Source organism: Nycticebus coucang, chromosome 4 (genome assembly GCF_027406575.1).
Source record: "Nycticebus coucang isolate mNycCou1 chromosome 4, mNycCou1.pri, whole genome shotgun sequence".
NCBI lineage: Eukaryota > Metazoa > Chordata > Mammalia > Primates > Lorisidae > Nycticebus > Nycticebus coucang.
The window spans coordinates 132,762,711-132,774,574 of record NC_069783.1 but is presented as its reverse complement, the minus strand read 5'-3'; the positions used below and the strand labels follow the sequence as shown (position 1 = coordinate 132,774,574).

Below are 11,864 nucleotides of genomic sequence, written 5' to 3'. Positions count from 1 at the left end.
AACATTAATAGCTCAGCATTTGAGAGGGAACACTAACTTTGAACTCCAATTAAGCAGAATATTATTCCAAACAAAATTCTAATCTTCTTCTCATTAGTATAACTAGATTAGAAAAAAGTTACAGGTGGCACCTGTGGCTCAAGGAGTAGGGCGCCAGCCCCATATACCAGGGGTGGTGGGTTCAAACCCAGCCCCAGCCAAAAACTGCAAAAAAGAAAAAAAAATTTATAGAATTTTTTTATTACGTGAGTACCTATATAACATCTTTGATTTGCCTCTTGGCCTGAATGTTTAACATATTTACTATCTGGCCCTTTACAGTAAAAGTTTGCTGATCCCTGGTCCAAAGAGCTACATAAAACTGGCTTCCTTAAGTCTGAGAGGGAATTAGTGTTCCCCTACTGGAAGAATCATCCTACTCAGATAGTTTACAAATGATATTCCAGAGTGTTCTAAAATCTAGGGGAAATGAGAATTTGCCTGTTAGCTAAGAAAGTTAGAAGCAGCTAAATGACAAGAAAATAGGCATACCAATGAGACGACAAAACAATTAAAATACATTAGAAAATGGTAAGGGAGGGCGGCGCCTGTGGCTCAAAGGAGTAGGGCACCGGCCCCATATGCCAGAGGTGGCAGGTTCAAACCCAGCCCTGGCCAAAAACGGCAAAAAAAAAAAAAGAAATAAAATGGTAAGGGAAATAGGACCATACTATAAAACACTTGGACACCAGCACTCTGGGAGGCCAAGGCGGGTGAATTGCCCTGCGTTCACAGGTTTGAGACCAGCCTGAGCAAGAGCGAGACCCCTAAAAAAATAGCCAGGCATTGTGGTGGACACCTGTAGTCCCAGCTACTTGGGAGGCTGAGGCAAGAGAATCGCTCGAGCTCAAAAGTTGGAGGTTGCTGTGAGCTGTGATGCTACGGCATGCCCTTGGTACCAAGGGCAACAAAGTGAAACCCTGTCTCAAAAAAATAAATAAATAAAAATAAAACACTTGGACAAAGAAGTAGGCCATTGATTTCTTTTTCTTTTTTGCTGTTTCTGGCCAGGGCTGGGTTTGAACCCGCCACCTCCAGCATATGGGGCCGGCTCCCTACTCCTTTGAGTCACAGGCGCCACCCTAGGCCATTGATTTCTATAGTAGTCTAGAAGCTTCCAGATATGGCAGTTAAGTCTAGCCCAGAGATATCACCATATGAAGGAAGTAATTATTAAAATTGATATTTTAAGAATTTAGTACGGATTATAATGGGGATATGAATATTATCTTCTAAGTATTATAGTAGCAAATAGGAGGGAAAAAGAAAATCGTCAATTAGCTTCCTTTTTTTTTTTAGAGACAAAGTCTTACTGTGTCGTCCTTGGTAGAATGCTTTGGTGTCACAGCTCACAGCAACCTCCACCTCTTGGGCTTAGGCGATTCTCTTGCCTCAGCCTCCCAAGTAGCTGGGACTATAGGCGCCCGCCGCAACACCCGGCTATTTTTTGTTGCAGTTTGGCTGGGGCTGGGTTCAAAACCACCACCCTTGGAATATGGGGCCATTGCCCTACTCATTGAGCCACCCTAGCCCCCTTTTTTGTTTTAGGGAAAAATACTTAGAAATATATGTCAAGGCTCAGTGCCTGTGACTCAAGCAACTAAGGCGCCAGCCACATACACCTGAGCTGGCAGGTTCGAATCCAGTCCAAACCGCCAAACAACAATGACGGCTGCAACCAAAAAATAGCTGGGTATTGTGGCAGGCACCTGTAGTCCCAGCTACTTGGAAGGCGGAAGCAGGAGAATCACTTGAGCCCAGGAACTGGAGCTGTGATGTCACAGCACTCTACCCAGGGTGACAGCTTGAGGCTCTGGCTAAAATTAAAAAAAGAGCCGGGCGCGGTGGCTCACGCCTGTAATCCCAGCACTGTGGGAGGCTGAGGAGGGAGAATCGCTTGAGCTCAGGAGTTCGAGACTCGCCTGAGCGACAGTGAGACCCCGACTCATGAAAAAAATGGAAAAACCCAGCCGGGCGCCGCGGCGAGCGCCTGTAATCCCAGCGGCTTCCGGAGGCTGAGGCAGCGGGGTGCCCGCAGCCCGAGTCTGAGGTTGTGGTGAGCTACCACGCCCACTGCACTCTGCTCAGGGGCATAGGGTGGGACCCTGTCTCAACAAAAAAAAAAAAAAAAAAAAAGTGAAGAAATAAAAAATAAGCAACGAAATAAAAAAAAAAAAGCCAAAAAAATAAAAATAAAAAATAAAATTAAAAAAAGAAAGAAATGTATGTCAGGGTGGGGTCTGTAGCTCAAAGGAGTAGGGCGCCGGCTCCATATACTGGAGGTGGTGGATTCAAACCCAGCCCTGGCCAAAAAAACTACAAAAAAAAAAAAAAAGAAATATATGTCAAACAGGTGGCGCCCATAGCTCAGTGGGTAGGGCGCCAGCCACATACACCGAGGCTGGCAAGTTAACCTGGCCCAGACCAGCTAAACAATGACAACTGTACCAAAAAAATAACCAGGCGGGTGCCTGTTGTTCCAGCTACTTGGGAGGCTGAGGCAGGAGAATCGCTTGAGCCCAAGAGTTTGAGGTTGCTGTGAGCTGTGATGCCACAGTATTCTGAGGGCAACAGAGGGAGACTCTGTCTCAAAAAAGAAAGAAAGAAATATATGTAAAACATGAGAGAATAGTGACCAAGAAGAACCAATGAGAGAGAAAATTTATTCTGCATAGGAGACAAAGAACTCAAGAAACTGGACAAAGAAACTGGGTTAGTAAATGCAGGAGAAGTAGATTGACCAACCCTGGCTAGAGACCATCTGAAGACCGCTAATCTTACCAAGTCACTAAAGTAAATACATCCCGTAATTCCATACCTGCATTGTCACTTTTTTTTTTTTTTTTGTAGAGACAGAGTCTCACTTTATGGCCCTCGGTAGAGTGCCGTGGCCTCACACAGCTCACAGCAACCTCCAACTCCTGGGCTTAAGCGATTCTCTTGCCTCAGCCTCCCGAGTAGCTGGGACTACAGGCGCCCACCACAACGCCCGCTATTTTTTTTTTTTGGTTGCAGTTTGGCCAGGGCCGGGTTTGAACCCACCACCCTCAGTATATGGGGCCGGCGCCTTACCGACTGAGCCACAGGCACCGCCCGTCACTTTTTTTTTTTAAGCAGCATTTTGTTTTTATGTATCTATCATTCCGTATTATTACATCGTGAAATCATATTATGATTTAATCTACTTTTCAACAGATAGGTTATCTCAGGCAATGATTTGGAGCCTTCCACATTTATCAGATGCCTTTTCATCGTTCTTTTCTATCTTGATCCAAACTGCATGGCTCGTTTCGGCAGAAGAGCAGAGGCTATAAGACCAAGTTCTACAGCTGCAAGGCGTAATGTTAGTTTTTCACCAATTCCACGGGGTAAAGTCAAGTTTGCCTTTTCCCAAACTGGCAGGGAATTTAGAAAGGAGACAACATTTTCATCCAGGAAAGGAAATCTTGCTTCTTTTCCATGACCACTGATAACTCTGTCATCACAGCCAAGATTTCTAGAGGAAATTCAACCCAGCTCCATCATTATTTCCTTATTCAATCCCTCTAGCCCAGGCGCCTGAAAGCAGACACGATGACGAGAATAGCCTGCTAGTTGCTCATCTGCACCAATTCCAGTGAGAACTACCTTTGCACTGCTGATATGATTATACTTTATCCTGGGTCACTAACCAACCAATTCCTCTAGTAGCAAACCAGACTGCACAGCCAATGCTATCATCCAACACTGTATCCAAGGGCCGAATTAAGTGACACATTTGCGTTCTTCTTAATTCCTGCAGTTCTTCCAGAGAAACATTAATTTCAACAAAATTCCAAATTCGGGAAGGGTTAATCACTTGTAGTTCCTTTAGTCCTGCTCTTCCTGTGATTCGATCTGGTACACTGAATTGTTTATCAGGACTGTCATCATCTGTGGCAGCAACATTTTTAGTGAAATCTTCAGAAGGTATTTCATGACGATTTTTCTGTTTACGCCTTTTTTTGGTATAGTTAGTTGGCACTGTCTTTTTTTCAGTCATGAAAGCTACATTAGGGCGGCGCCTGTGGCTCAGTGAGCAGGGCGCCGGCCCCATATACCGAGGGTGGCGGGTTCAAACCCAGCCCCAGCCAAACTGCAACAAAAAAAAAATAGCTGGGCGTTGTGGCGGGTGCCTGTAGTCCCAGCTGCTTGGGAAGCTGAGGCAAGAGAATCGCCTAAGTCCAGGAGTTGCAAGTTGGAGGTCGCTGTGAGCTGTGTGACGCTATGGCACTCTACCAAGGGCAATAAAGTGAAACTCTGTCTCTACAAAAAAAAAAAAAAAAAAAAGAAAGCTACATTAAGAAGATCAATTGGTTCATCTAAAGGAACATGACGGTCAGCAAGGGTTTCAATAACCATGGAGTCAATGCCCCCAGAAAACAGGATTGCAACATTGGCTTTCCTTTTGCAAGTTTTCAAAACTTCATTTGGCGCCAGGTTTTTGCCCCTCAGTAAAAACAAGACACATCTCTTGACTGCAACACTCAGGACATCAATGAACTGCTGAATTACTTCCTTCATATGTCCATCAGCAAGCAGGGCCTGAAGGGTCTCTCTGGTAGGCGGGATGCTGGTATTACTGCTGCAGTGAGTCTCTAATGGAGCTTGTGGCAACAACATATTTAAAGGAACAATGGGTTTTTCAAGGTATAGTTTGGCTTCATTTAGTACCACTGATACAAATGCCGGTAAGTCCGCTGAAATCTTAGTCAGGCTATCTTCAACAATAGTCTCCCTAGAAATATATTTCCAAGGATACAATTTTAAGACTACACATCTGGTTATGGCAATAGACTTAAGATTAATTCTGAAAACTCCAGATGCTGGAATTTCTTGCCACTCATTTGCCACTCCAGATGTTTGGGTACCAACTGAAGAGAGGCAGAAACTCTTGCTCAAATTACTAAAATGCCAAAGCAAGCTGCAGCAACCAAAAAAATCCCTACCAAACCATAAATAATGACTAGATGCTTGATAATACATAAAAGACCAAGGACCTTGAACTTTTGAGAAGAGTGACAAAATACCAGATTCATCCTCACAAGAGGAAAGATAATTAAACATAATTTGAGTATCCTTCTCTTCAGCTTCAACCTTTATTCCACTGAAGACTTCTCCATTCCACAGGAACACATTGCCTCTTTCATCTTCCAGAGGCTGCACAGTCAAAACACCTCTCAAGTGAAGTACATGACCAGAAAATAAACACTGGTAGTTAACAGCAGACTTTGACAGCTGTTTACTAATATTGGGTCCTCATTGCTTAAGATTATACAGTAAATCCTCCTTTAAATCTTTACTGAAGGGCGGCGCCTGTGGCTCAGTGAGTAGGGCGCCGGCCCCATATGCCGAGGGTGGCGGGTTCAAACCCAGCCCTGGCCAAACTGCAACCAAAAAATAGCCGGGTGTTGTGGCGGGCACCTGTAGTCCCAGCCGCTCGGGAGGCTGAGGCAAGAGAATCGCATAAGCCCAGGAGTTGGAGGTTGCTGTGAGCTGTGTGAGGCCACGGCACTCTACCCGAGGGCGGTACAGTGAGACTCTGTCTCTACAAAAAAAAAAAAAATCTTTACTGAAATTCACAGCAGAGAAGCTTACAGAACAACAAATGCCACACATGATTACGTGCTGTCAAGTTGACTACTTCTTGATTTTGGTCTTCTCTGAGTTTTCTGATTCTTGGTACTCTTTTTCAGTTCATCTAATAAGTTTTTGCTTTGAGAAAGCATTTGTTAGGTCTGCAAGAAAGAATATCTTGCTGTTCTGTTGCTGCTTGTATACTTTCCTATTCTTCTTCAGGTTAGACAGTTCATCCACAACAATTTTTTATTCTTTTATCTTGCTGCAAAGGTCCTCCTTTTGTGGGGTCGAGCTGTCGGTGGGAGTCAGCACAGCACTGTCCTCTGGGCGCGTTCCCTGACTGGGCATCTCCACTAAGCACAGGAAATTTGGAAGTTAGTGCTGCCGAACCCCCAGTTCCTGAGTCGATGATGAGTGTGTCACACCACTTCTACCCTTAGCATTATTGCTGGAAAAGAAAGGGGCAGGGGTGGCGCCTATGGCTCAGTGAGTAGGGTGCTGGCCCCATGTACCAAGGGTGGCAGGTTTGAACCCGGCTCTGGACAAACTGCAACAACAACAAAAAAATAGCTGGGCGTTGTGGCAGGTGCCCGTCGTCCTAGCTACTCGGGAGGCTGAAGCAAGAGAATCACCTAAGCCCAAGAGCTGGAGGTTGCTGTGAGCTGTGATGCCACAGCACTCTACTGAGGGCGACAAAGTGAGACTCTGTCATTAAAAACATAAAAGAAAAGGGGCAGTGCCTGTGGCTCAAAGGAGTAGGGCACCAGCCCCATATGCCGGAGGTGGCGGCTTCAAACCCAGCCCCGGCCAAAAATTGCAAATAAATAAGAAAATTAAAAAAAAAAAAAACATAAAAGAAAAGAAAAGTGGGCAGAAGGAACAGATCAAAGCTTGTTCTGGTTCCCTCCTTAAGGCAGCATCTAGGAAGACTGCCAGGTCTTAACTGTTATCCAAAGGGTTGGGCCTGCCTAGGTAAGGGAGAGAAAAAAATCCATGGTGGGGCCCAAAATCCTCTGTGGCCCAAAATCCATGGTGGGGCCCAAAATCCTCTGTGGCCTCTGTCTAGAGGCAGTGTCAGAGCTAGGAAGTAAAGAATCCAGACAAGTCACTCAAAAAGACTTGTCAGCCGGGTGGTGCCTGTGGCTCAGTGGGTAGGGCGCCGGTCCCATATACTAAGGGTGGTGGGTTCGAACCAGGCCCTGGCCCAAATGCAACAAAAAAATAGCCGGGCATTGTGGCAGGTTCCTGTAGTCCCAGTTACTCGGGAGGCTGAGGCAAGAGAATCGCCTAAGCCCAGGAGTTGGAGGTTGCTGTGAGCTGTGACGCCATGGCATCCTACCAAGGGCGATAAAGTGAGACTCTGTCTCAAAAAAAAAAAAAAAAAAAGAGTTGTTAGTCCTTTGCATTTAGGTTGTATTCATCTTAGAAGACAAGAATTTATTTATTTATTTATTTATTTATTTTTTTTGAGACAGAGCCTCAAGCTGTCACCCTGGGTAGAGTGCTGTGCCATCACAGCTCACAGCAACTTCCAACTCCTGGGCTCAAGTGAGTCTCCTGCCTCCGCCTCCCAAGTAGCTGGGACTACAGGCGCCCGCCACAATTCCCGGTTATTTTTTGGTTGCAACCATCATTGTTGTTTGGCGGGCCCAGGCTGAATTCGAACCCACCAGCTCAGGTGTATGTGGCTGGCGCCTTAGCCGCTTGAGCCACAGGCGCCAAGCCATGAAGACAAGAATTTGGAAATTCATCTGGAAACCATCCTCAGGAATAAGCAAGCTAAGGTAGAATTGCAAATCTACAGCCTTTTTTATGCTTTCTTGCTATTTTTCCTACTCATTTCCATTTTGTTGTCTAAGCACTTCAGAACTATCTTCTGGAAAGTTTTTCTAAGCTCATATCAACTGTGCTAAAGAAGAATAAAGTTTTTTTTTTTTTTTTGAGACAGAGTCTCACTATGTCACCCTGGGTAGAGTGCTGTGGCATCACAGCTCACAGCAACCTCAAACTCTTGGGCTTAAGCAATTCTCTTGCCTCAGCCTCCCAAGTAGCTGGGACTATAGCACCCGCGATAAAGTTCAGCTATTTTTTTGTTGTAGTTGTCATTGTTGTTTAGCAGGCCAGATTCGAACCCACCAGCCCCAGGGTATGTGGCCAGCGCCCTAACCACTGAGCACAGGTGCCAAGCCAGGAAAGTATTTCTTCTTCTTCTTTTTTTTTTTTTTTTTGAGACAAAGTCTCACTTTGTCACCCAAGGGAGAGTGGCATGATGTCATAGCTCACAGCAACCTCAACTCAAATTCAAAATCTTGGCTCAAATGATTTGCTTGCCTTAGCCTCCAAAGTAGTGGGGACCACAGGCACCTGCTACAATGCCCAGCTATTTTGAGAGACAGGGTCTCACTCTTGTTCAGGCTGGTCTTGAACTCCTGAGCTCAAGCAATCCACCTGCCTCAGCCTTCCAGAGTGCTAGGATTACAGGCGTGAGCCACCTTTCCCAGCCTTATTTATTTTTATAGATATAAAATCTGGCTATGTTGCACAGGCAGGTCTGGAATGTCGGTCCAGCCTTAAGTGATCCTACTTCTTTGGCCTCCCAAAGTGCTGGAATTATAGGAATTAGCCACCATACCAAGGCTCTTAAAATTTTATTTATTTATTTATTTATTTTTGTAGAGACAGAGTTTCACTTTATGGCCCTCGGTAGAGTGCCATGGCATCATACGGCTCACAGCAACCTCCAACTCCTGGGCTTAAGCGATTCTCTTGCCTCAGCCTCCCAAGTAGCTGGGACTACAGGCACCCGCCACAACACCCGGCTATTTTTTTGTTGCAGTTCGGCCAGGGCCGGGTTTGAACCCGCCACCCTCAGTATATGGGGCCGGCGCCTTACCGACTGAGCCACAGGTGCCGCCCGGCTCTTAAAACTTTTTTATCATGGCTCGGCACCCATAACTCAGTGGTTAGGGCGCAGGCCACATACATGAGGGTTGGCGGGTTCTAACCTGACCCAGGGCTGCTAAACAACAATGACAACTACAACAAAAAATAGCCAAGCTTTGTAGCAGGCTCCTGTAGTCCCAGCTACTTGGGAGGCTGAGGCAAGAGAATTGGTTAAGCTCAAGAGTTTGAAGTTGCTGTGAGCTATGACACCATGACATTCTACCCAGGGTGACATAGTGAGACTCTGTCTCCAAAAAAAATAAAATTATCATAAAAAATTCCAGGGCTAGGTACAGTGGCCCATACCTGTAATCCTAGCATTTGGGAGGCCGAGGCAGGTGGATTGCCTGAGCTCACAGGTTCGAGACCAGCTGAGCCTGTTGTAGACCTCGTCTCGAAAAATAGCCAGGCGTTGTGGCGGGCACCTGTAGTCCCAATTACTTGTGAGGCTGAGGCCAGAGAATTGCTTAAGTCCAGGAGTTTGAGGTTGCTGTGAGCTATGACACCACAGCACTCTACCAAGGGTGACAAAGTGAGACTGTCTCAAAAAAAAAATTTGAAACAGGGCAGCGCCTGTGGCTCAAAGGAGTAGGGCGCTGGCCCCATATGCTGGAATTGGCAGGTTCAAACCCAGCCCCAGCCAAAAACTGCACAAAAAAAAAAAATAATCGAAACATACTAAAGCAGGATAATATAATTAACCCCATCTACATACTCATGTCAACATTTATTAACAACACACAGCCATTCTTATTTCACCTATATCTAACCCAGTAATTTTCAACCAGTGTGCCACAAAAATTTTTAAAGATCATTAAATTATTTCCAAAATAAGTTCGAAGCACGGTAAGTATATCAATATATTTTGTTCTTTTTTGAGACAGACTTTCACTATGTCATCCTGGGTAGAGTGCCATGGCGTCACAGTTCACAGCAATCTCAAACTCTTGGGCTTAAGCGATTCTCTTGCCTCAGCTTCCCAAGTAGCTGGGACTATAGGTGCCCGCCACAACGCCTGGCTATTTTTTGTTGTAGTTGTCATTGTTGTTTGGCAGGCCCTGGCTGTGTTTGAATCCACCAGCCCTGGTGTATGTGGCCTGCGCCCTAACCACTGAACAACGGCCACCGAGTGGCTCAGGCTGGTCTTGAACTGGTGAGGTTGAGCAATTCTCCTGTCTTGGCCTCCCAGAGTGCTAGGATTACAGGCGTGAGCCACCAAGCCCTGTCAAATCAAGTGATTTTTGTTTCCACCCTCACCAAACCACAGAGATATCTGCTATGGAGATAGAGGCCAAGGGAAAGAATGAATAATGATCAGGCGGTGCCTGTGGCTCAAGGAGTAGGGCGCCGGTCCCACATGCTGGAGGTGGCGGGTTCGAACCCAGCCCCGGCCAAAAAAAAAAAAAAAAGAATGAATAATGATCATGGAAAACTAGCACAGTATGTGCCAGCTATTACTCTAAACACTTTATATGTATTAGCTTGTTTAATACATTTACTTTAACCTAGGAGGTAAATGTTATTAGCCCTATTTTATAGATGAGGCAGAGAATGACTAAGTAACTGGCCCAAGGCCACTCAGCAGCCCACTGAACAAGCCAAGATTCAAACCCAAGAAGTCAGATTCAAATTCTGTGCTTTCAAGTTGCAACTGAGACTAAAACAACACAGAATTTGGGGAAGATGAAAACCTGTTTGTGCTGAGTCACAAAAGGCACTGCACCTTAATATTTCCCTTTTGGCTAACCCTAAGGTAGACATCACTCGCAAGTATATCCTGCAATCTAGGATATGTTTAACCTAGGGCTGGCAAGTGACTAAAATGAATTTCCCAGCTGGGTGATTGTAGCTCAGCGGCTAGGGCACAGGTCACATACACCAGGGCTGGCAGTTTCAAACCCAGCCTGGGCCTGCCAAACAAGGACAACTGTAACAAAAAAATAGCCGAGCCTTGTGGTGGATGCCTGGGAGGCTGAGGGAAGAGAATCGCTAAGCCCAAGAGTTTGAGGTTGCTGTGAGCTGTGACACCACCGCACTCTACTCAGGGCGACATAGTGAGACTCTGTCTCAAAAAAAAAACAAATAAAAGAAAAGAAATTCCCTTCGCAGAGGGATCTATGTGTGTCTTGTTTCATCCGCCTGCTTTTCTCCTTTGGACATGTTGTCTGTCCAGTTCCAGGGGTGTTACTACCGGTAATCAGGCTCCAGCAGCCTGGTAATTTTTTTCAGTAGTAGTTCATCCAACAAATATTTGAGCATCAACTCAGAGCCAGACATTGTGCAAGGCAGACAAGACAAAGATGAACAAGACAGACAAGATCCCTGCTCTCTTATAATTTACATTTTAATTTTGGGTGGGGAGATTCACACTCTAGGGGAGGGAATTAGGGCACAGCTGGAGGTACGTGGGTAAGGGGAAAGGAGAAAAGCGGCAGCATCTGGAGCAGAAGCAGCTTTCCGGGCACGCACGCCCGAGAGGCATTTGCATTTTACTCGCTGCAATTCATAACCTCAGAGGCCAAATTACCCTAGTCTGTAAATTTCTTGACCACTTAATCTTGTCAATTTAACCTTCAAGCGCACGCGCGCGCGCGCGGACACACACACACGCATTTGTCGTGTCACTTTGCCACCCGGGGTCGCTTAGCCTACACCTCGGGCCTGCGTCATCCAGTCAGTCACCTATCTGGTGGTCACCTTAGCCCCTGGGGTCATCCGCTTCCTGAACCACTTCGGCTCTTGGGGCCTGTCTGCCCTTGAGTCTCCGGCGGGCCCTTCAGTCAGCTAGGTCACGCTAGTGCCACGCCCCCCTAGCCCGCGATTCGGCCTACACGTTACGCTTTGTTCCCAGAAGCAGGTTTTCGAAACACCGCTCCCTCTAGGCTCCAGCTGTTTTCCTGCCAGCGCTGGGAGACCCGGCAGCGGCAGCGCCCCCGGCGGCGCACCGCAGCCCAGGAAGGGAGTGCCCGTCGCCGCCTCCCCAGTTTTCTCCCGAAACGCGGGAGCGGGCGCGGAGAGCTCACGCCCCGACGGTCTGGGCCGGCTCCTGATTGGCGGAACCGTGTGATGTCTCAGTGGGAGGGCCCCGGCGGCCGCCGCGAGCCGGGTCCCTGCGCATGCGTAGAGAGAGCGCGCTGAGCAGAGGGGGTGGTGGCCGGCCGCTTCTCCCGCGTCCGCCATTTTGTTTCTGTGGCTATTGGGAACCGGCTGGGCAAAACCGCCCCGGAGGCGCGACGCTCTTCGGAGTTCGGTACTTGATGTGACTGCGGGGGCCAGTGAAGACC

At 46.9% G+C, this 11,864-nt stretch overlaps 2 pseudogenes across 1 annotated transcript; both read right to left on the bottom strand.

Annotated features, from left to right (window-relative positions):
• Nucleotides 1–3,169: 3,169 nt before the first annotated feature.
• On the bottom strand, nucleotides 3,170–5,676 carry LOC128583280 (asparagine synthetase domain-containing protein 1-like; annotated as a pseudogene). The gene is made up of 3 exons (XR_008379437.1): nucleotides 5,644–5,676; nucleotides 4,347–5,373; nucleotides 3,170–4,059 (listed from the first exon to the last, which is right to left on the bottom strand). The product of XR_008379437.1 is annotated as an asparagine synthetase domain-containing protein 1-like (transcript).
• A 21-nt stretch (nucleotides 5,677–5,697) lies between these two features.
• Nucleotides 5,698–11,760, bottom strand: LOC128583291 (uncharacterized; annotated as a pseudogene).
• Between the last annotated feature and the right edge of the window lie 104 nt (nucleotides 11,761–11,864).